Source organism: Anopheles maculipalpis, chromosome 3RL, assembly GCF_943734695.1.
Source record: "Anopheles maculipalpis chromosome 3RL, idAnoMacuDA_375_x, whole genome shotgun sequence".
In the NCBI taxonomy this organism is placed as follows: Eukaryota; Metazoa; Arthropoda; class Insecta; order Diptera; family Culicidae; genus Anopheles; species Anopheles maculipalpis.
The window spans coordinates 24,811,331-24,834,588 of NC_064872.1; the positions used below are offsets into that span (position 1 = coordinate 24,811,331).

The following is a 23,258-nucleotide window of genomic DNA, read 5'->3' on the forward strand; positions in this document are numbered from 1 at the left end:
GTCTCGTTCGCTCACGCTTCCGCACCGATCGGCCGCAGGCTCATAAAGCTCACCTTAACTGTAGCAGCGCGGCAGTTGCGCATGATGTTGCGCATACCAAACGGACACATACAGAGATACAGAGCGAACCCGAAGCTCGCCGCACGAAAACCTGCTGCTGCGATCGCCAACCTGCCGCGCGCACAGCGCCGGTAGCGTGCTCGAGAAGGGTCGAAGAATCGAGTAAGGTGCTGCTGCTGCTGAAGTTTTGCTCCGTTTTCTTCACATTCTACTCCTTCTCTTCCTTGGGAAGAGGCTTCACACATGGGAGCCCAACGCGAGAGCAACATGTAAAGGAGAACCCACAGAACACAACGACTTCTTCATTGCTTTCTTCACAGGCTAGTTTGTCTTTGCTTGCTGCCGCGGTTTATGCTTTAGTTGTCTCCTCTTCTTTGCGCTGCCTTTTCTGTCTCCTCCCTTTGATGCAAGAAGCGCACTGAGTCCAAGAAGAGGTAAAAGAAACACAAAACAAAATAAAGCTTCCCCTACATCAGAGCTCGTGGTAAACTCGAGACCCGCACACACACTGAAACGCTACCCGTCTTTAAGATCCGATCGTTTCTTATGCTCTTGAAAGCTTCCTTCGAAAGCTTTTCTTATGCTGTTTTGGTTGCCCCAACGGTGCCGTTGAGCGCGAGTTCGTGACCAACATGCTCTCGCGCGATGCTGCGTGTTGGTGTGCGTCGCACGATCGTCTCGCGAGATCTCGGAACCCAGTGGGAGCGGTCACCTTGGGTAGCGTGCGCTGATTGGTTAAATCACCGCATATTGGACCCAATCGTCCGGAATGGTGGGATGGATCCGTTTTCATTGATCCGATTCGTATTACGCTTCACAGACGATCGATCGGGCACATAAGCTACATTCGAGCTTCAAAGAGGATTAAGAAGTGCTCAACCTGACCGTTAAAGGATGAACAGTGTAAAGTTTAACTAAAATAAATTTAGTATTTTGTTGAAAAAACCTAACTTCTAGGATTCGTCAAAAGTAATTGACATTTAAATAAATAATAATACAGAAGATCTAACGATTTTATTGAATAAAGTTTAACATATTGATAATTGAATAAAAAAGTCATACAATTTTTTTAGTAACATCTCTGCTCAAACGATAACACGGCACTGGACCGTCATAATCAATTATAAAAAAAATAAAAAATCTCATCTCAAAGACACAAACAATCTCATTGTCCAGCTGATTCCGCCATCATGAGCACCTCCAAATGTCCATGTCGTCCAAAGATCTACTTATCATGGGGAACGAAGTCTACGAGGTCTTTTCTTCCCAAGAACTTCTTCATCCAAAGGGACGACTACTGTCCCTTTCGATTCGAGTCCCTGTCCCTTTGGATTCGTTTGGATAAGGAATTCGTCGACAGTTACTGCCAGGATAAGCTTTGGTTAAAAGGACCTTTTTGTATTTATTTTTGCTTGCGTTACAGGGCCACTTAGTACGAATTTCGGGCCTCGTCGCACAAGGTTACTACTAAGGGCGCTTGCAATAAAGGCTTCCATGCTCAAGTTCCCTCACTCTCTCTCTCTCTCTCTCTCTCTCTCTCTCTCTCTCTTTTCTCTTCTTAACTTTACGAGCTACTAGATCTCGCAAGCCATCAAAGTGCTTACTAGACTCGCAAATACCGCGTAGTTAAATAGTTCCCACTACAGGGGAACGGTCCGGATGGGATCTTAACCCTGGTCCTGCCATGTGAAAACCATCCCCGCTACCGTATCTACTACTGGGCCGCGCCGTACCCTACAACAACCAGATGTCATGCTGAGTCTCATATTCGAAGAGAACCTGATCCCCCAACCGTCTGCCTTAATGGTTGGTGGTTCTCTTTCGAATATAGAAGATACTTGACCTCCCTTGCTTTGTCTACCAAGCTAAGAAGCTTTGTAATCAAAGAGACTTTTTCGTAGTAGCGACTACTTAGTAAAAGACTTTCTCGACAGAAGAGTCCAGCCTTTTAAGAATTTTTAACTACGTCGTATTGGAAAGGTTATCATCTCGCAAGGGCTTCATCTGGCTAGACACCTAATCATCAAAGAGGTAATTAAACACCTAAGCAATGGTTTCAATAAGTAATAAATCCAATACATAAAAAAATCAGTAATACCTTAAAAATAATTTAAGTTTTATTACGATATTCATTGATAAATACAATGCATTGCTTCATACAAAACCTGCTATGCGAGAAAGTTACATAAACGTCTAAATGCCATATTCATTCCTCTCAGCCCATATTCCATCTTCCCGATGGAAGTGAATAAATAATCAGTTCCATCAACATTGTTGATCGGTGATATGAATTTTATATCGTAACCTATCTTCATTACCATACACGGACAATGTAAATCAAAGCCTCCTACTATGCAAAACCACACCATCCCAATCCCCCCCACCCTGATACAGTGCAACTTCCGGCGAGTTACTTAACAAACAACTGCAGCAGCAGTGCGACCTTTTTAAGACTTGCAGACGGCGCTCAGAAACATGTCAACCTCAACCGCTCATTTCAAACAATTGCGAGCGTTTGACTTTTATCACTCAATTCAACTTGTGCCCGCGCCTCGGTCGACACGGTAAACGGGCGGCCGACCCTGCCCGTCAGCACGTCACCACGCCAGCGCGAGGTGTCAGTGAATTGCTGTCAAAACTGCGAACGTTTTCATTCTTCACCCGACCTGTCAGGGAGCATTCGGCCGGTCGCCGGTGCGCTCGATCTTTCGCGAGTTTGACTGGTGATTTCGTTGCTGCTGACGCCACCATCGATTTTCACCCCGAAAAAAAAAAGAGCAGAGCTCCACGCTTGGGAAGGAAAAACAATGATCCATCCATCCATCTCCGGGGTGCAAGTTGCCACGATGAGTTGTGCAGACGAACTGTGCATCCCGCTCGGAGGCTTATTTTGTCTTTTTTTGCTGCAGTTTTTTTTGTAGGTTCTTATTCTTCTTGTTCTACCTCAAACTGTTCACCTGAATACAGTCCGGAGCATAACCCGATCACACATCACTCCATATCACCAGGCACGACTGTGCTTGACGGAAAACATGGCAGGTTCGACGTTCCGCCGTTTTCGCCGATAGTTCCCAACAAGGCTTCCTTTTCAGTGAATCACAACAGTACCAAGCTGCCCATCCACCGGAACAGTTCCAGGTATTGGGGAAAAAAGAAGAAAAATAAAAGACCGATCCTCGCTCACGATCGTTTTGAACAAAAACCGAACCTCGGAAAAGCTGATCATCGTGCCGCGCGAAATCAAGAAATTAAACGCAATAAAATACGACTCGAAATATTAAAAGGCTGTCAATTTCATGTGTCATGGTTTCTTTGGTCGGCTCCACGCCAAGTTGCATCCGGTGCAGCGAACATTTTTAAGCGAATATCCTCGTCCACCAACTTGCCGGTGCAAGGCAGCAGCTTCATTCATTCTCGTCCGGATGAAACGTTTGGGAACAGTGAGCTTGAATGGTGTGGCCTTGCAAACATTCAATGGGGTTGTGTGTTCTGCAGTCGAGTGTCTTCGAAGTTTCCCTGTTTTCCATCCATCCATCCAACACCGGATGTTTATTATTTATACAAAATTCATTCAATTCGATCGACCGCGATCGGCTCACCAGGCCCTGGGAAGCAACCCCATCTTCAGTTGGCGATTCACACAATCAATGATTGACGTACGTATGGTTCGATCGATCGTGCTGCACCCGTACTTGACCGATTATGCACCGGTTGGTGCTTTTGTTCTTACACTGCTTGATTATCCTTCGGACTGTATGTGTGCGTGTGTAGCATTTATTCAAATCCTTGACCTCGAAAGCGTATTTAAAATATTGCTTCTGTGCAAAATATAACCATTGCTACCAGTTCATGATTTATCCTTTCGCATTGCAAGACAGAGCCACTCAGACAGCTGTCGAGACTGAAATAAAGCTCCCCAAAAGTTATAGTCCTTATAAAAATGCACAATTTAATTCCATGGCACACCCAAAACAAAAAAAAATTGATTGCTTATAGGAGCAAGAATAAATGATTGGGAGCTCTTTTTGCTGTCTTTATTGTATCAATATTAATTCCATAATCCGTAGCAATACGGCCTGGCCGTCCCTTATGAATAAAAAAAAAAAAAAAAATCCATAATCCGCCATGATTAAACAATTTTTCTTGCACGCGGATTACAGTTTTTTTGTTGTTTGCCCCTGCTTATTTGTTTCTTCTTTACTTCTGTTTCAGAACAACAGCGTACCGGAGCATTTGCCAAATGCCAGCCTTTCTCCCAGTACTTCGATGAACATTCGTGATGAACAGGATGACCACATCAAAACCAGACCATCAAATGGACAGCTGGGAAGCAGATCATGGGTGGGCTGTGGTTATTAGATGGACATGTTTACTACACCTCACACACGCACACTCGCCTCCACTCCTTTCGAGCGGGTCCCCAACAGGGTCTGCAGTAGACCACCACCGCCAGTAGCAACACACACGCTAAACGAAATCTCCCGATCATCGTAACCATCGTTAGAGACAATGTTTTTACTCCTGTCCCGTTTAGAGGCAAGAGAATGAAAGGGGGACCGACAGAGGAAAGCCATGTTGAGCATCTCCTCTTCGGTACATGCAGCTACATCCCTAGCCTAGATAACGATCTGGTAGACATAAATCTTTTTCAATCTATTTAAAATTAATGTTATAGTTAGGCTAGCGCCTGCTTCTGATGGGAAAGCCGACGCCGTATCTCAGCGAACTCTTGGGGTGGCACACTTGTACCGACACACACCGGCCCGAGCTAGCGCTAGCGTTTCCACTAATGGATCTTTTTTTTCTCCGCTTTCGATGATGTTACCGAAATCAGAAAACCCCGAAATGAAGGGGGAGGGATCGGTTTTGATCGGCCAACTCTAACAGTAGCCACTACAGACCCAGCACCATTGCTACGGCCAGACCAGACTCGGTCATAGACGCAAAAAGATCGTCTCACCGAGATTCCTTGCGTGCGCTTTGCTCGATCGATCGAATCTTCCAAAAGCCTTTTCTGCTCTATTAGTGAACGAAACCACTCCGGTTTACCTAACGGGGGCTTTCAAAGCGCTCGGAGGACACTCGGAACAACGCTTTCTCGCATTGGACGCGATGAGAAATTCATCAAATCAGTTTGTACAACATTAATGTATGGTAAATTTATGCACATACATTGTCTAAATGGATCCTGGTGGAAGGGAAAAAAAACCGGGGGGATATATCCAAATCCTTTCCTGTGAGGCTTTCTAGCAGAGAGACACGTACAGCGTCACATAGCATGTAGGTGTTTGCTGTGCGGATGGTCCATAAAATGAACGATGTGATTATTTCATAAGGTAATCGTTAGTGTCTAGTTTAGTTACATGCTTGCACATGCCCCGATGATCAGTTTTGAACACCAAAAATCTTTCAGCGAACCGTCGTCTAGATGTGAACTTCATTCATAACTCTTTATATTTTTAAAGTCTCGGAATGACATGATAGCACTAAGGGCAGAATCAATTTATTTGCACTCCAAGGGCGTATTTAGGTTGTAAATTAAAAACGGATGAAAAAGATGCTCTAACAAAGTGTAAGAGAAAAAAATTATGGAAAATTCGTGTGGCCCATATTGTTCATTATCTTTAGCTCGTTAAATTCATTAAATTATAAAAATTATTTTAACAAAATGGCCATTATGAATCTTCTGCAAATATGTAATTCTTGTTTAACTGATACCATAAATCATGCAAACGTTATTGAAAATATATTTGATCAAATATTTTTCTTTATTTAAGAAAATTTTTAGTTTTTTTTTAAACTCTCTTTTAAGACTACATCAAACTTTCTAGTCACGCTGACTTCATGAACCATTTCCAATTCAGCTTGGCTCAAAACACAGACTCTGATGGAACCACTGTCCATCTATCTCGCCGGTCAACCACGAAAACAGTAGCAAAAGCTCAACCTTCGTCCACCCGACGTCTTAGCATCACCGTGCCGCACCTCGCCCACCTTCCATCAGTACACTACCCGCCGATCGTCCACTTGGCCGTCTGACGCGAACCAATGATTTACATAAAATTGATTCCGATTAAATGACCGCGCGTCGCGTCGCGTACATTTTAGTCCCTAATGTTTTATTATAATAAACATCTTCGTGCCATGTTTCGAGCCCCAATCGCTCCGGACCAGACCAGAGACTAGTATTTGGGTTCGCCGTCCCGAGACGTTGTTCTGCTGTTTGGACGATCGCAATCGCCCCATCGTTTTTGCCATTGACGTTCGTCCAGCTTTATGGTGCGCTCTTTGCGTTGGTTTTCGCGATCGCGTTTCGGACATCAGAAGACGAGACATAACTGTGGTAGGAAACAGAAGAGAAAAATAAAACACAACAAACCCTACCCTACCGATAAGCGGTTCCACCGGTGAACTAAGGGAACGCAAGATGGGTCAAGCGTTGCTGTCGCACGTTTCGGTGGCTCGAGGCTCCGTGGACGGACAGATTATGAATTGAAATGTGACAGTGCCACTTGTATTACGCCATGTGGACGTATTACGCGTCTCGAGCGTGTTGTCAGCTGACCGGTTGGCGGGTTGGCGAGCGAAAATCTTCTTCTTTTGCCGGCACACACACGCACCCATACACTTTGCATGTCATTCTTCAAAGTGTTCTGTCTGCGTTCGATTCTTCTGACTGCATTCGCCCTGCTCACGATTCACCAGCGCCAATCCAGCCCCTTTTAATAGACCTTTTTCTCGGTCGATCACACTTTGTCGATCGTGCGCTCGGCTTGTGCGCTAATCACGATTTTGTAATTTGCAAAACCGGCAATTTTCGCTCCCCGGCACCGGTTTTCCACCGGTGACGACGATCCAGTGCAGCACGAAATTCAAACGTTTCAATGTGCATCATGCAAATGCAGGTTTTTTTTCTGGCCTGTTTCCACTTTGCCCTTGTGCTACCGGTACTGTGGACTGCTCCCGCCGAGTTTCGTTCTAAAACCGATCGTTTACGCGCATTTGGTACCAGTAACCGTACCGATCACAGTGCGTGCCCTGATCGTGATGTGCCTTTAGCATAACCGACAGTGCACCATTTGGTACGGCCAGCCGGATCCATTCGAAAACCATGCGCACGAGCGAACGATTTAATATTGTACGCCGGTTTGGAAGCCGAGCTTCAAGATGCGACCAGGGTTTTTTTACCCCAACACATCATACGCCCCAAACGGAGGAAACGAAAATCACCAACAAACGCAAATTCATCATTAACGTACACTCATCACTGGGAGCAACAAAAACAAAACAACTTCCGAATCGATCATTAACGATACGAAATGGGAGCAGGCAAGTAACATTTTGACTCTAACTGGGCGTAGAGAGCAGCAAGAAGAATTATTTTGGCATTGCGTGACAACACCGATTGGGCTGGAATGCATACCCGAAGCTTAGGAAAACAATCTCCAAATTGCAGACGCAACTATGCGCTAATGGAAACATGTCTCGAGAGCACCCGGTTCGCTTTTCGACACCCTTAGGCGAAGCTAATTTTGAACTATGGTTTGAATTCTTTGTACGTTGCTTGAAGGAAGCTTTCAAAGATATTGCAGATGTTGCATTTTCTGTTCGTATGTTGTTTAACACTTGGGACTAATTTATTTTCTGTAATATTATTAGGGGAGGAAGATGAATTGCATAACTACTAAAGAAATTATGCGCAGAACTCAAAATGCTGCAAATAGTTTATAATATGAGCTCAATCGAATGACTCAAATAAGATTCAGTTCACTAAACAGATAAATATCCCAAATTCATTTCCCTTTTTGAAATCGCGTTTCTCCTCTGCAACCTGACGCTAGAAGGAGCCATCCGAGACTCGGGGATAGAGACATTCCCGGGATACGTTGATGAAATTTACATAATTAGTTTGAGGCTCTCCTCTGTAGCAGAAGCTTACCAAAGCATTTAGCGAGCCTTCACAAGCTTCACCTACCGGTGGTTGCTACTACACCAGGGCGTAGGAAAACTCCTCCACTTGAAACACCTGTCGCGATGGACGAAGTTGGTACAGTCTCTTCTTCTAGGCTTGACATTTCTTTTGGCTTGCTAGATTTACTAATACTACCACTAAAACTAAGGCCATGATTAGGCGTTTCAATCAATGTTCGTGTCAGTTTGATTTTACGATGTCTATGTCCCAATTTAAAAGTTCTCTGCGTTTATTGTAAATCCTTGTAAAGCGTCTTAGCCATTGCAAGCGTGTTTGCCTCGTTAAACCGTTCTCGGTGGACGAATTAATTAATAAACAATAAACAATTTGCTAATACAACAGGACAAAGACGACGAATATTGCTTGAGCCGGAAGTTGGTTCGGAAGTGATTTGAACCCCTGTGCTGCAGTGTGAAGGGAGGACCAACAAACAACAGGGACTGTATAGAATCTTTATAGTCCCAGTGCTAACGTGAGTGCAGAGGTGTACCTCTGAGACATGGACTTTGTCCAAAACTAATGAAATTCTCTAAGCCGCGTAGAAAGATAATCAATGAGTCGCTACAATGACGAGCTATACGAGTTGCAAGGAGGGGCTGGTTATGTCAAGAGAATGACACCAGACGACTCAACCTGTAATGTTTTTTAAGCCGTCCACATAGACAGCAGAGGCATAGTAAAGATAAAGAGATGGCATTGATGGGTCTGTTTGCATCGGTAGACCAAAAGATGTACCGAGGATTTATGCAGCAGTTTTAGACCTCAACGGTTGTACCGCCTGTTAATTAGGTTTGTAAGTACTGGGAACATCACGGCAGGAGCTTAAAATGGACCAGTTTTAATTTAATAGTTAATTCATTAGTTTAAAATCAGCATTTTTTATTATTCCTTTCTCTAAATGATTCAAATCCAACATTCAATTTTAAACATTTTTTCTTGGCTTAAAGACCTACCAGCTAATGTCGGCTGTTGAATGGCTTACTAGGTTTATCGATGCCACGTATCTAGATAGTCAGTACTCACTGCGGCCCGAATGAGAATCGAACCTAGGTCCTGTCATGTGAATACAGCGGCGCCGCTGTTGCCTCAACCACCGGGCCGCCCTCGGTTTGAAACTATGATAGTTGAATTCAGCATTTTACATAAAAGAAAAGTATTCTAAAATCCTATTCTAGATCGATTGATTCACACCTTGCGCATTGAGGTTAAGGTTACACTTGCATCGATCAACCTCTCATGTTGCACCGGCCGATTCCTTTTTCCAGGAAATCATCCATCCCTCCGATTGCACCTTTCTAATGGAAATTAAAACCTCTCTAATCCCCGTGGTTTTCATCTAACGGAACTCAATCATTCGAAACGCACTGAAACGACCGAAAAAAAAAATTAAGACGAAACAAAACACATACTCTCTTGGTACCCGGGAAAGTGAAAACCAGAAGGTGCAATTTAGAGGTTCTCTCTGTCTCTCTTCTTCCTGCCCACGTGTTTAACGTGTTGCTTCCAACAAAAAATCACCTGCTCCTTTTACTGAGGATTGCCTCACCGTTGCAGGTGGACATGATTAAGGATCAGGAACCCGTGCAGAGTACCGAGCGTTTTTTATGGTTCTTGGCTCGCACCGAGCTAATGATCGATCGGAACGTTCCTAGCCCTGGTCCTGGTACTCGGCGTATGCGCACAATCATTAAATCATCTATTTATGGGTGCCACACTCTCTCACATGCCGTTGCCAAAGCGCACACCGTTTACGACGGGAGTTGGTTCAAAAGTCGATGGGTAACCCACAAAAACCTGGCCGTCCTACGATGTTGGCGGCCAGGTTCCGACAACCTGCCCGTACCGTGGGGAATAAAACCATGGAAAACCCTATTTGTCAGTTTGCTAATTGTTACGAGCGTGAGCGTACGTGTACGTGCGAGTGACTATTCTGTCATCCGACCGTACTGGCATCTGTCCAGCCATTGTTGTAATGAATGCTATAAAATGTTTTATGTGCACAAAACTATTCGTTGCGCTGCTGAATGTGGTGGGCTTTGCAATGCGTAACATTTTATTGTTTAAAATAATTATTTCTTTGTTTGTTACAGATCGAAGTTCAGCTTGTCGCAAGAACATCGATGAAAAAACCATTCTGTATTGAACAATAACCGAAGGACCACGAAGCCATAATTAGTGCCATAATGTCATAACATTTTCCACAAATGCAGCTGGCTTTTTTATTTTCAAAATGAAATTGACTGTATTCTGCAGCAGCAAAAATTAATTAATTTTTTCAGAAACTAAACACTTTTGAAGAATTCAACTAGTCATGAAATGAGTTGGAGTAAGTGACATCCAGATTATCATCGATTGTTCTCGTAAAATGGTTCATTCGTGGTTCATTCTGTGATGTTCATTCTAAGGCCTTATCAAATTGATCGAAAAGTTGTTAACTTCCAAAACAAATCTCAATATTTCCTAGAATTAACTGATATGAACTCAAGATAAATTATTTCTTTAAAATTCTTGCAGAATATATAAAACTCTAAGTGCTTTTCGAAAGTCACCATAAATAAACAAGAACGGTAGTATATTAATAACACACCTTGCAGGTTGTGCCTTACACCTTACATCCTCCTACTGAAAGCAACGGACAACATTCCAGCATCTGACGTTTCTTCTACTCCTCTATCTCTACTACTACTCCCTTCAGAACTCCCTGGAGGGGTCGAAAAATTCTTTCACAAATCCAAAATGCCCCCTTTTTCCCGCTAATAATACCCTACACACCAGAAGAGACCGTTGTCGGTGCGTTGTCGGTGCGCCTCGGCCGAACAGTATCTAACTTTGGCTCGTTTGGCCCCCGCTCGAAACAACAACTCGTAAACGCCCGCAAGCTGTTCGTACGATTTTCTTAGGAAGTGTAAACGAGCCGCGAGGCCGAAGCCGAAGCCTGTCTTAAACAAGCATTAAATCTCGACTAAAGTCCGCTTCCGCCAGGGCTATAATCAAGGCCCTGCGCCACCAGATTCGTGACTCTCTGGACCGGCCAGGCAGCTCGTGTTTGGTTTAACCGAAAGTGTAACACGTGCTACCCGTGGACGCAATGCATACCGCAAGCCTTCTTCTGGCGTTGCTGTTCTTCTTCGTCAGTGTCTCAGTGCTTCGCATTTTTACCCAACCGAAGTGATATTTAAATTCATCCCAAACATCGCATCCCGCATCGCACCGGATGATTATGTCCCGGGCCTAACATCGGTCGGGACATGTCCCTGAGCAAGTTCTTCGTACGGGACGGGAGTTGCAGTTGAGAAATTCCTAAAAATCCTTTTCGGTTTTTCTTAAGCCACCCGGAGGGCTACTTACTCATTCTGGTTCTTGAGCTGTTTTCCTCGAAACAAACAAAAAAAAACACGAGAACTTCGTGTGCTATATTACGCTTGAATTCCAACGAAATTCAAGCTTACCCCGGGCAGCTAATTGCATTGCACGCCACGACAGACGAAACGCAGGGAACGAACCTCACAGACAGCATATCTTCAGCAACAAACAATTGCCCTAAAGCCAACTAGCATAGCAGCAAGTTTGCGTGTCGCGGTGTGGTCGACCAGCATTTTTTTTTTCTCTGTTTCATTAGATTAGTCCACACAAACTACAACTCTCTGTATCGAACGGCTGCCCAGAAGGATACGATTGATTTGTGCCACCGTAACCGTGCAGCAGTAGCTCCTTTCACTTTTATCCGATCGCAATCATAATCATCGATATGCTAGAATTAGCGATAATGATCTTTCTTTTCTTCTCCGTGCTCCACACGCACGCATCCAGGAGCACGCTAATCAAGTAACAGTTTTCAACTCGAGCAGTGGCAAACCGATCGCAGCCCTGCTCAAACCAATCGCCAAAAGCATTGGCGCAAAATACTGCCTAATACCTTTAATACCATCTAATTCCTTGCGGATGCTGATTGCACTCCATCAAAGAAATGAAACCACGGCCACTAAACTCAACATACACACATGTGCGAGCGACTCCAAGGGTTGGGTAGGGTGCTCGGCGCTAGAGACCTGCGAACCTCCAGAGCGAACGAACGGAAGGTGAAAATAAATCGTGAAATCGATACCTGTAATAATAAATTATAAATAATCATTCAATTTAATGATATTATTTATGTATACGGTATTGCTTCGCCGCAAAGGCTTCACTGCCTTTAGGTTCAGGGGGGGCTGTAGAGGTGGTCCGCTGGTCTAGCAATGACTGAGCCGGTTTATTCACGATCACAAATTGCTTTTATTATTTGCTACCAATTTTTCCGTATGCTCCCTGGCCGAGGATTTGTGCGTGTGTGTGTACCGCAGCCAGGGTAAGTGATACTTCCAGCAAGCTCGGTGGAAGCAACTACCTTTTTTATCTATATCGATAATTTCTCATCGCTGTTTAAGGATAGCTAATCTTCGCAGCAATCGAGCAGGAACGGAATGTATGATAGCTGACATGATGCCTGACTATAATAGAATAGGGTCATAAATTGTACATCTTTTACCGCTTTTTCTTCGGGACAAATCAAATACATTGTCCTCAAGCTAATGGAGAATATTTTGTACCGTGCGCGCTAGAAACTCTGATGGGATTAAATCTCAAAAAAACTAATGTCCTCTTGTGTAACCTAGTTTTACGTATTTACTTCCAAACCTCCAGAGACTAATTGGTCTCCCCGTCTGATGTACGCAGGCCGGGCATTGTGAATGGATTTAAATTAGACTTTATCGATGATCGATCGATCACCCTTGATGCTTCGTATACGAATGGTCAGTAAATTTTTCACCACTCGTAAGCGTGCCAGGAAGACGCGTGCTTCACCACAAGAATTGCATCGCAAACCGCTTCTCGAAGCGTACGTAACCTGCAAGGCTATTATTTCACTCAAATGCATCGAGATTGACAACCGACTAATTATGGGCATTAAAACTGATCTACTCCAGCAGGTTGACAACCGAACCTGAACCGGTGATTTAGAAGAGATTCCATTTGCTTGATTCAATCTTTCCTGCTGGGTACGGTCCAGCTCTTCCCAATACTTTAATCAAAATGTGTTTTACTACTTGTGCTTTCGTTTCAAATTCTTGCTTCCTTCCTTCTCCCCAGATGTCTGTCTTTGATCGTTACGCAAATGTATAGACCACCGAACACGCATCAACGATTTTCAATCAAACGGCACTCACCAAAGGGTACCGCCACAAATCGCGGAACCTACCCCAAACATCTTGGGGACGTTAAAGAGTTGCGCGTAGCATACAAAAAACCCATGCTTAACTTCACATGGGATGCCACACATCAACGCATTCGGATGCATATTACTGCGTTGCTGCACTTAGAGTCTTACAGGATGGACCACCACTATCGAACACTGAACAAGCCACCATCAAAACCTGTGGCAGAGCTAGAATCAATTCGAAAAGTTTGAAGCAAAAACCGAACCTCAAGTCATCTATCGCACCTGAAAGCCCGCGATGTTCCGTGATTTCTCCGCTCTTGGTTCTTAACATATTCTTCCATCGCTACTGCTTTTTTTTGCGACACATCCGCGAAAGTCTCCCACGAGAGTCCCACCCCGATCTGGTCGGGATCGAATTCTTCGTTAAAACCTTCAAAGAGATCCGCTTCCGATAAAATCAATATTCAATCCATTCTCGGCGAATTAACAATGGTCCCCTGGTCTGGTTGCACTCTGACTGGAAGCCGGATGCTTCCGTTCCACGAGGATTCTCCCCCCCCACATCCCGTTTCCCTTTCCTTACCAGATACAATAATGCTCCCCACGGTTGGGCGGCTTCGTAGGCTTTTAAAAGCTTTTTTACGCGCCTCACTCTTCTCCAATCCGAGATGCGTTCGATTGTGTGTGGCTCTTGTGGCCGTTTCGTTCCTGCGATGCACAAGTGCACGGACTCGGGAAAAAAGGTGCATTGTTTGACAGTGGAAGGAACACACGGGCACACACACACGCACAGAAGAAAAAAATGTTTCGCGATTGCTACTGAAGAGCTACGCGATTTCCATTTCTCATCGAATCCCTTTTTCCTTGTAGCTCTTTAACACTGGCCTTTACTGCGTGTTTTTATTTTCTTTCTCATTGCAGGCTCCCAGGTTTACGTTCTCCACACATAGACGGTAGCATACCAGAAGTTGTTCAAGATTATTAACCTATCGTCGAGAAAAACATTTGCTTATCGCACGCTCACATTACCGAGTTAAGCGAGCCGCCACAAGGATTAAAGCGAAGCGCGCGAGCGCGCACACACAAAGATTGCCGGCTCGATTCGCGGGGCCAATTTTCTTTTTTTTTCCCTCTCGGTAGCAATAATGCAGGTACTTTTAGAAGTACCGATAGCATGTTTTCCGTGGCTCTTTCTTCCCTGTTTTTGTTTTTGTTGAGAATTTACTGCCAAAGTGCTGTACAAAACGCTAAAACTTACTCGTGACCGTATGGGATTTGCGGTTTGTTTCCCGGCCGTGGTAGCGTTTATATCGTTTACAACTCGCAAAACTCATAACGAACGCCCGCGCAAACTTGATCAAGACGCGCACACGCGCACTTTTCAAACAAGCCTCATAAAAAAGAGATTTCCTTCCATTCCATTCGCGTGGCCCTCTTTTCACGAGCCACCCCATGCCGCGAACGGTGCCTTTCAACATCCGCCCTCAGCGTGGGAATGTTTATTTATTTGCATTTATTTTATTTATGGTTCAATTTATTTGAACCCTGCTCGTTGCCTAATCCATGAACAGAGAGCTCCCCTTTGCCTTCTCCTCCCCTTCCCCCAAAAGAAGAAAATCATTTGACCAAAGCGCGCTACTGCATATGCACTGCGTCAAATCACTGCAATCCGGCAATCTGCACACCAGAAAATGGTAATCGATCGCCTTCGGTGTATTAGTGTGTCTGCAAAAAAAAAACCGGCAGCACACATGTGCACAACCTAGCACAAGCTGGGAATGGGTGATTTTTACGGGACATAACATTTTATTGCGCGCACGAATTTTGCCGCCGATTGCTGCCGATTTGTACTATCTCGTTTGTTGGTTGATCCCGTTAGCACACAATTTGCTAACACGCCTCGGCAGCAGCACGAACGAACGATTTCGGGATGTTAATCGTCGGTGGAAGGTGGAAAAAAACACCGCAGCACATACAGCATTTGTTCGTATTAAGTTGCTAATTACCTCCAAAGCGCCTAGCGGCAGAATCGATTAACTGGATGCCGGGGAAAACATGGCAAAACTACTAAACGATTATGATGTTTCATGGGATTTGCAGTTGACTGGACAGGGTGTGGAAAAAATGTTGTTCTCTCTCCCCTGCGATTGGCATCTCGATTAAACTCAGTTTAACAATCCAACGAATTCAATTGATATTCACTCATTTACAACATACAGCTTCAGATTAGATTGGGCAGATAATGTGGCAAAAACTAGGAGATTTCTTTCCTTCGATCTAAGTGGAAATGTATTCGCTAAAGATAATGGAATAATTATACTTTAAATGCTACCGTGCATCATCACTTCCATCCTATTACTATCGTGGCAAATCTTCCAACTCCAAAATACGTAATCCATCCATCCGAAAATCGGTCACGGAGTATGATCGAGTGATTGAGCAGCACTTCCTACTCGCCAGCGCACGACATCGCCGAAGAACCGTTTTCAATCTCCTTCCTGATTTATAGCACCTTTAACGGTGAAATGGTGAAGATGTACCAAAGAAGAAGGAAAACCTCACGAGTTGGCCCTTTTTCCGCATCATTAACCGATGTTAAATACGCTCCATTTGTTTTCTCTGCTGTGTTTTGTTCTTCAGCGAGCTTAAGTTGGCTGGTTTCTACTCGGGATACGTTTGGGGTTTCGCGCATCAATCGCATTTATTGTTTGGTGGATGGTTTGAGAATGTAATTGTAAAGGGCATTTTGTTTCCTCACCCGTGACCGATCGATTAACCTACACAGCAGCTTCAACCATGCAACCGGGCGTTTAGTTTGAAACCGGGCGGCGCTGCGTTGTATGTTTTGCTCTTCCGTTTTTCATTAATCAGTGTTGGCACCTTGCAACTTTTCATCGTTTGAGAATTCGTTCTAGTTCCCTGATGGCTAGTTGTAAACGGTGGAAGTTGTGGTTGAATATTGATTGTATAGAAAATTTAGTCCAGCATCTTTATATCCAAATCCATGTTTGCACTTTGAAGAGCTATGCTAGAAGCCTATGTTTGTCAGAAGAAAATATGTCGCTCTATCAGCCTCTGTGCCTCAGTCAAATTTGGATGCAGTTCTATTTCCTCATGCTCATCTATTTCCTATAACGTAGTGCAATGTTTCTTTGAAAAATTGTCTCTAAAGATGGGAAGAGATACGTACAAATCAAGTAAAGTAGGTTTGTTTTGTAATGCATGGCCACATCTTAAATCCATACATAGAAGGCATTCGTGCAGTGAAATTTTTAGATGTTTGTGTAACAATTAAGTCCAAGTTCAATATGGACAACTGCAACTTCATTTCTAAGCCCTTACCAACAAAACTCAGGCTGCATAAAGACCATACATGCAAAAGTTATCTCCCAAATTTCTAATTTTCTTGAACATTGGCTATACTTACCGTACCACCCTCTCATTAAATTATATTAACCGAACACCTTTAACAGACAGACAACCAGTTTGTTATTTTACAAATTAATAAAATAAAATAAACCTGCTTGCTGCAAAACACAATGTGCCAGCGCGAAGATTCCCAGGAGCATAAAATTTAACTCTCAACCTCACTCAATTCCATATTAGGAAATCATCAGTCAAACTCGCAATAACATCCTTAACACCAATAATTAAAAAAACAACACGCAGCATCATCATGTGTAGGTCATAAAACATTCTAAAGCAATTCCTGCCAACACGTCTGCGTTGCGGACGCTTCAAACGCGTACCCAAAATTTGTCTGCCGTCAACAACAGTCGTCGTCGTCGGCAGCAGCGCTACCTGGCACAATCCTTCCTTGCACTCGGCAAGCACTGCATTCACTTGCTCGAAAAAATGAGTTCAAAAACGCATCATTAGATGCCACGGTAAACGGTCAAAACCACAGCGACAAACTGCATTTTCCAGCAACATTTACGGCAACCGCTCAGACACCATTAAACGCAGCTTAAAGCGAACTTTAAAAAAAAAACACTGCTTGGTACCTCTGAGATGGGATGGTTCACAAATTTTTAACCGCTTTTTTGTCGCCCCAAATTAGCGGCCTTTGTGGCGGTGTATTTTTTGGCCGGTTTTACTACGTTTGGCACTGTTGATAACAGAACACCCCGGGAAGATGTTTTGCAATCGAATTGTATGAGCGCCAATCGTTCATGTCCCGCCGAGTAATAAAGTAAATGTTACTTCGTTCGTAATCACCCAAAATGTTGTTTGGTGCCTCTGTCTCTCGTATGCTGCCCGCGCGCGAGACTATGTAAATTATGTGTCTAATTTTTATTTTTATCGCTTCTTTCTTGTACAAAACCCAGGCAGACGATTCTCGGGCTTGTGTTGACCAGTTTACGAGCAGCTCACTGTTGTCTGAATTCCTCATCCCATCCTCAATCAGCTCGATCGGCTTTGCATCACTGTATGTGGCTCGGTTGATTAAATTGTTTCAAAAGACTCATTGCGAAAGCGACGAACCCCGGTGCATGAACGTAATGCAGTGACCTGCGCCTCTAGCGTCAAAGATTTATTGTGATATTTGTCAATTTACAATCAACTACTAAATTTTGCTATCATTTTCGCCTTCCTTTCGGCAAAGTCAAGCTCGCATTCACGTGCTCGCACACACACACACACACGCCGAGCTGATGTCTAGCTCGGTAGAAGACTTAATCCAAATCTTTCGCTCTCTCTATGCTGTTCGACGCCTCAATAGACGAATTGAAGTCACCACCAGTCCTGGTCCTCCAACGAAATGGGGAAATTACGGATATGAGGCGAGATTTATGTTGCCTCCATGCACACGTTCGCCTTTCATCCCACCGGCATTGTAGCAGCAAACGGACAAACAACCGCCAATCGGCGAGTGCCGGTGCTTCGTTGTACCCCGAAAGTGCAAATCCAGCTCTTGGGGAACCGTTTCTTTAGGGCGCTCTGTTTCGCAGGCAAATCGTAGCCGGCGTCATCGGCGGCATACGGGCGGCATCGAGTGTAAAAGTATTATTATACAACACACTTCCAAGATTTATTGCCCCATTTCTGGACATTATTTACCCTTTCGGGCACGGGCACCCCAGCACCCAAACACCAAGCGTGTCCCATGAAGCGTTTTGCGCTAAAGCGAAACCGTTTCCCGAATGCAAAACGGCAATCGACAATTCTGTGATTTTCATACGCCTTCGTCTACTTCACCAGCGCTTCCATTTGCATGCCACTTGAGCGATCATCCGAAAATCGCGAATCCACCACCACCACCACAACAAAATCCCTTTCGAATGTGAAGCGATGTTTTCCGGGTGAGTTTTCCCTTCGATACAGCCGCAACCACCACTGCCACTCATCGTCACCCGTGCATTCGTCGGACTCGTTGGTGTTTTTTGTGTGCCCGAGCGCACGTTTGTTTATTGAATTTATGATGATCAATATATTTGAGGTTATGTTATTATTACTCGCGTTGTTGCAGGGGAGGCTTGGTGTGCAGCGGAAAGGATGCACTATCGGTGCGATCACCGTTCTCCGGCGGCCGAGATTCAAATGTAGCAGTTTGCGAAAGTGCATATGTGCATCGGCGAACCGACAATAACATGCCTGGCCGATGTAAACGCTTATCGAATCTATAAATTTTCATAAATTTCCCCGCACGATCGTAATGTCTTCATTAGAATCTATTTATCTACAATTTACTTAAATTGTCGCGATTTACCTTCGTCCGGCTGTGCCACAAGCGTCCGGGCAGGATATGCCGCCATTTACCAAAATGGCAATCGGTGTAATAGCTCGGAGATCGGGTTGTAAATGCGCGTGCTTCAAGCGCTATCAGTAGGGTACAGCTTTACGACAACAAGCCGCCAACGAGTGCTTAGCGGGCGAGAACAGCATCCAGCTTGAGCCTCGTCGATCGGTCGATACATTTTGGAGGCAAAACGGGAGATATCAACGACCCGTTGAATGAATGGTGAGATCGTTCAGAGGTCACCACACCATAAGGGTGAGCGTGTGTAAGCAGTAGAGGAATATGCAGGGTGGGTGTTGTAAAAAGGTAGGACCAAAGAGGCAATTTGTACCACCGGTTGTATACGACACACGATCGTGACCTAAAGGGTGAGCCGAAGTCAAGTATGTAGATGATGTATCGAGATGCGATTTATGCGACTAGTCACATACGTACCGAGGTGAATGTGAATGTGTGAAGTTAAAAAAAAACATAATTATTGACTGAAGATGAATAAATTATTTAAAAGGTTTCAGGGGTGTAGGAAAATGATTAATTTTGGTTGAAATCGTGCTCACTGAAAGTAATGAGAACGTGTTGACATTTAAGATAATTGATCAAATGTTTTGGGGTTTGAACCGTCAAATGAAAGACATTAAATTTGACACTCTACAGTTAGGAGATGACTTTTCACACAGAATGTCATCAAAGACATAAGACATTACAAAAAAATAATTTGGGAACACTTCAACTTGATTGAAAGATTGTCTCATTCGCTAGAAGATGTAGTATCAGAATCTCGTAAGATTTTGGGATTTTTAAACAATATAAATGGAACAATGAAAGGAAAATGGTCTGCACCGACAACAACAACACAGATGTTGAGTTGCCTACTAGGATGCTAACTCTTATCGGGTCATAACTACACCCGGAGGAAACTCCTCTTAACACCCTTCGTGACGGATAAAGCTAAGACGATATAAAACATGTATATCCTATGTACTCACATACGTTTCTCAGACCTCTCTTTCTCTCTGTGTTCAAGAAACGATCGAGAAGAAGATACTCAGCAGTAGTTTTGCCTTGCCTGTATCACCGTCTAAAGTCCGCACGACCGCCAAAATGACGAACGCCATGAGTTGGTCGGTAACTATACCATACCATGAAGCCTTTTCTTGGCGTTCAAATATACAAATAATTCCGGTATATTCGACGGCTCTACTCTGTAAAGAGCTCTTCTGCAGCAGGTCTAATCTTCTTCTCGCGGCCTAACGACTATCTAGGTCACGCCGGCCTTCAAATGGCTTACTAGACTCTCCGATACCACGTAGCTGGATACTCAATCGTCACTACGGGACAGTCCGGATAGGATTTGAACCCCAGTCCTGTCGTTTGAAGACCGGCGCCGCTGTCGCCTACACCACCGGGCCTGATAAAAGTTCTATTAACCCGGTGGAGTAAGCGACAGCGGCGCAACTATTCCCACGGCAGGGTCGGGGTTCCTTCCCCCTTAGTGAGGATAGAACAACAAGGTCGCCAATCTGTCTCCAGGACACTCGGTTACTTCATCCACGGCTGCATCGGATCTCCGATAATTGAGACTCCACCTTTTCCAGTCAACGTGCCCGCTGTGCTGCTTTACGTGTCGCGCCGAACGTGTCGTTAACGATCACCTTCCTGGCGTGGCATGAATCCAACATTCTCACGCTGAATCCAACTCTATCTATACAACGGTCTATAGTCAGTATAGTATAGTGCGGTCGATAGTCAGACCGTACTACGGAGGAAGGGTCCGGACGGGATTTAAACTTAGGTCCTGCCATCTGAAAAACGGTGCTGTTATCGCAAGACTACCGGGACACCTCGGTTTTGACTACCGTCAGGATCTCCATAGCCAAATAGGTTCTTTCTTCACACGACCAGCTCTCAGATAGTCCTTACTGCCCATCTTTCGAAGATACCATTCATGTTCTTCTTCATCTTAGCTGTATTTATCTGTTGATTATTTCATGGTCAAATAGGCTAAGAACTAGCCAAAAAAAACTAAACTAAATACTGCATCAGAACTAAAAACAACGTCAAACATAATTTTTTAAAAGCACAAGTTATCGCTTTATAACCAATAAGCTTCTTTCCTTCTCCCGACCAAATACACACTCTAAGAAAGAGACTACCAACAAATTCTTCACATATCTTTCCCAGCCTTTGCCAGCATTTGCCAAGTCCACGCTCCTCACCTAACCGGTCAACAGTTTATAAATCAATTTCTCACGCCATTGCGAGTTTGTGAAATATTTTCCAACACCGTAGGAGAAATGTTCGAATTAATGAAACTCATCAGTCAGCGTACCGCCACAACTACCAAGAATCTCCTGTACTCCAAAAAAAAGCTTCCAAATCCTTTTCCGTTCCCCGATTGCTCAACTATCGAATATATCGTTTCGCTTCTTATAAATACTCACCGTGTCGTGTCGGGACAGGATTTGGTCTGCATTCAAAACTTCTTCCCAGTCTACCTCTGAAACTTAGCAGAAGCAAGTTTCGGGGACCCCAATTACATGACAGCCGATTGAACGATTGAATGCTCAGAAACTACCGCCGAATGCCGTTTCGGAAGACGTCTGCCGTTCTTGGGCCAAATTTCATCTTCGCCTTTCGTCCTCCAACGGTTCTTTAACGGCGATTAAGAACGAAACGAAGAGGGACGAATGTCCAAAAAACGAGCCTTCGAGCGCCACCATCACCGGGCCGCAAAACACTGAATGAACTCATTTACATTCGAAACCGTTTAGCTCGAAACGAAAGTCGCTACTGTGTGTTCGATAATTTATCAGTTTCAAATTTAAATGGTATTCTCTGGTTTTACTCTTTTTTTGCTGATGGTTCTTTATTCTACCCTTTCTTTATCCTATCCGAGTCTTCACTGTTGTTTTGATTGCAGGCGTACAAGTTATTTAATATCTCTTTTGAACTGCTGTCCGAGTTGCGTTCTGTTCGATTTATTGCGTTCTTAATAGACGCTTAGTTTTTATTAAATATACTTAAAACAGTCATCCAACAATTTATAGCTCGTTTTAACTCTGTTCTACTCAAGCTTCAAATCGCTTGTTCTTGCTTAGCGCGCTTAGCCCTTGTTCGGTGAGTCGATGAAATACAATTCCCTTCCTACGATTAATCCTCCAACATCTCTACCTCCTTACGATCTCCATCTCTCGCAGCAGCATAAAACGCGCATGTTTACTCATATTTATCCAAATCCATCCAAAATTCGAACTCAATCTGTCTGCGTGCACAACACAACAGAAAATACCGATACCACTCCGAGCAACCGATTATCGACACGGTGGCATATTCAAAGCATTCACATTTCAACCCCGACAGCCCGTTAGCTACTTAATGTTTCTTGTGAGTTGGCGCTTTTTGTTCCCATCCGATTTAATCATGATTTCAGCCACCGAAGCCTGGTGTCCGAGGCGAGTGCATACATTTCTCTAATCAAAGCCCTCTACTAATTTGCATTCAATCAAATGGGATTTGGTTCGACTCTCGGGTATGTCGATGTTGAAACCGGCCGCTTTGCCAGTAGCACCCAAGCCCTTTCGGTTTCGATCGGGTCGCCCGATTAGGAGCAGCCCGTTTCCTAGCTAGGATAGAGCCCAAGCGTCGTCGCATTTGATATATTTCGATAAAATATGCTCACCACTACTATCGAGCCGATCGATCAAATCGATCGACGGCCAAAAAATGCCGAACAAGTTTTCAGGTGCCGCGTTTTCGGTTACCCGTTTACCCCATTTGCGAGCGTCGTCTGACAGCCATCACGATCTGGCGGCTAATCGTCGTGAGGAGTCGGAAGGTGGATGATCGAGAGAAAGAAGAAAAAAGCTGGAGAAATAAATTGTAACAAAATGAACACCCGAACTAGGACCACTCGTCTGCTTGCCCCGGGTTTGATTTATGCAGATCAATCACGAGTCTTACCCTACCCTTGGTCGCCCTTTTCTTGCACCTTCAGGTTCCTCGCCGAGTATGACAAGAATCAAACCGTCCGTACCAACGCACACAGATCTAATAGCATGCGTAACTTGGAAGCTTTGTGGTTGATTTTAGGTTGTCCCCACTTGGTTCATATGTTTCCCCCTTCTTCTTTCTCTTCTTTGTCTTCTGCTCCACATTCCAAACGCGTCCCGAAAACTAGAGAACCGTCCTAAGTCGGTTCCGAACCCGGGAGCCACTCAGCACTCAGCCAATCTCGGGCGATATTTCAGCACCGCACCTAATAAATATTTAAATTTGCTTCAATCAATCGC

General features: G+C 44.3%; 1 protein-coding gene across 1 annotated transcript in view; it reads right to left on the reverse strand.

Moving 5' to 3' along the window:
* LOC126565697 (uncharacterized) overlaps positions 1–23,258 on the reverse strand; it is a 341,656-nt gene that overhangs the window by 253,333 nt on the left and 65,065 nt on the right. The window lies entirely within an intron of this gene.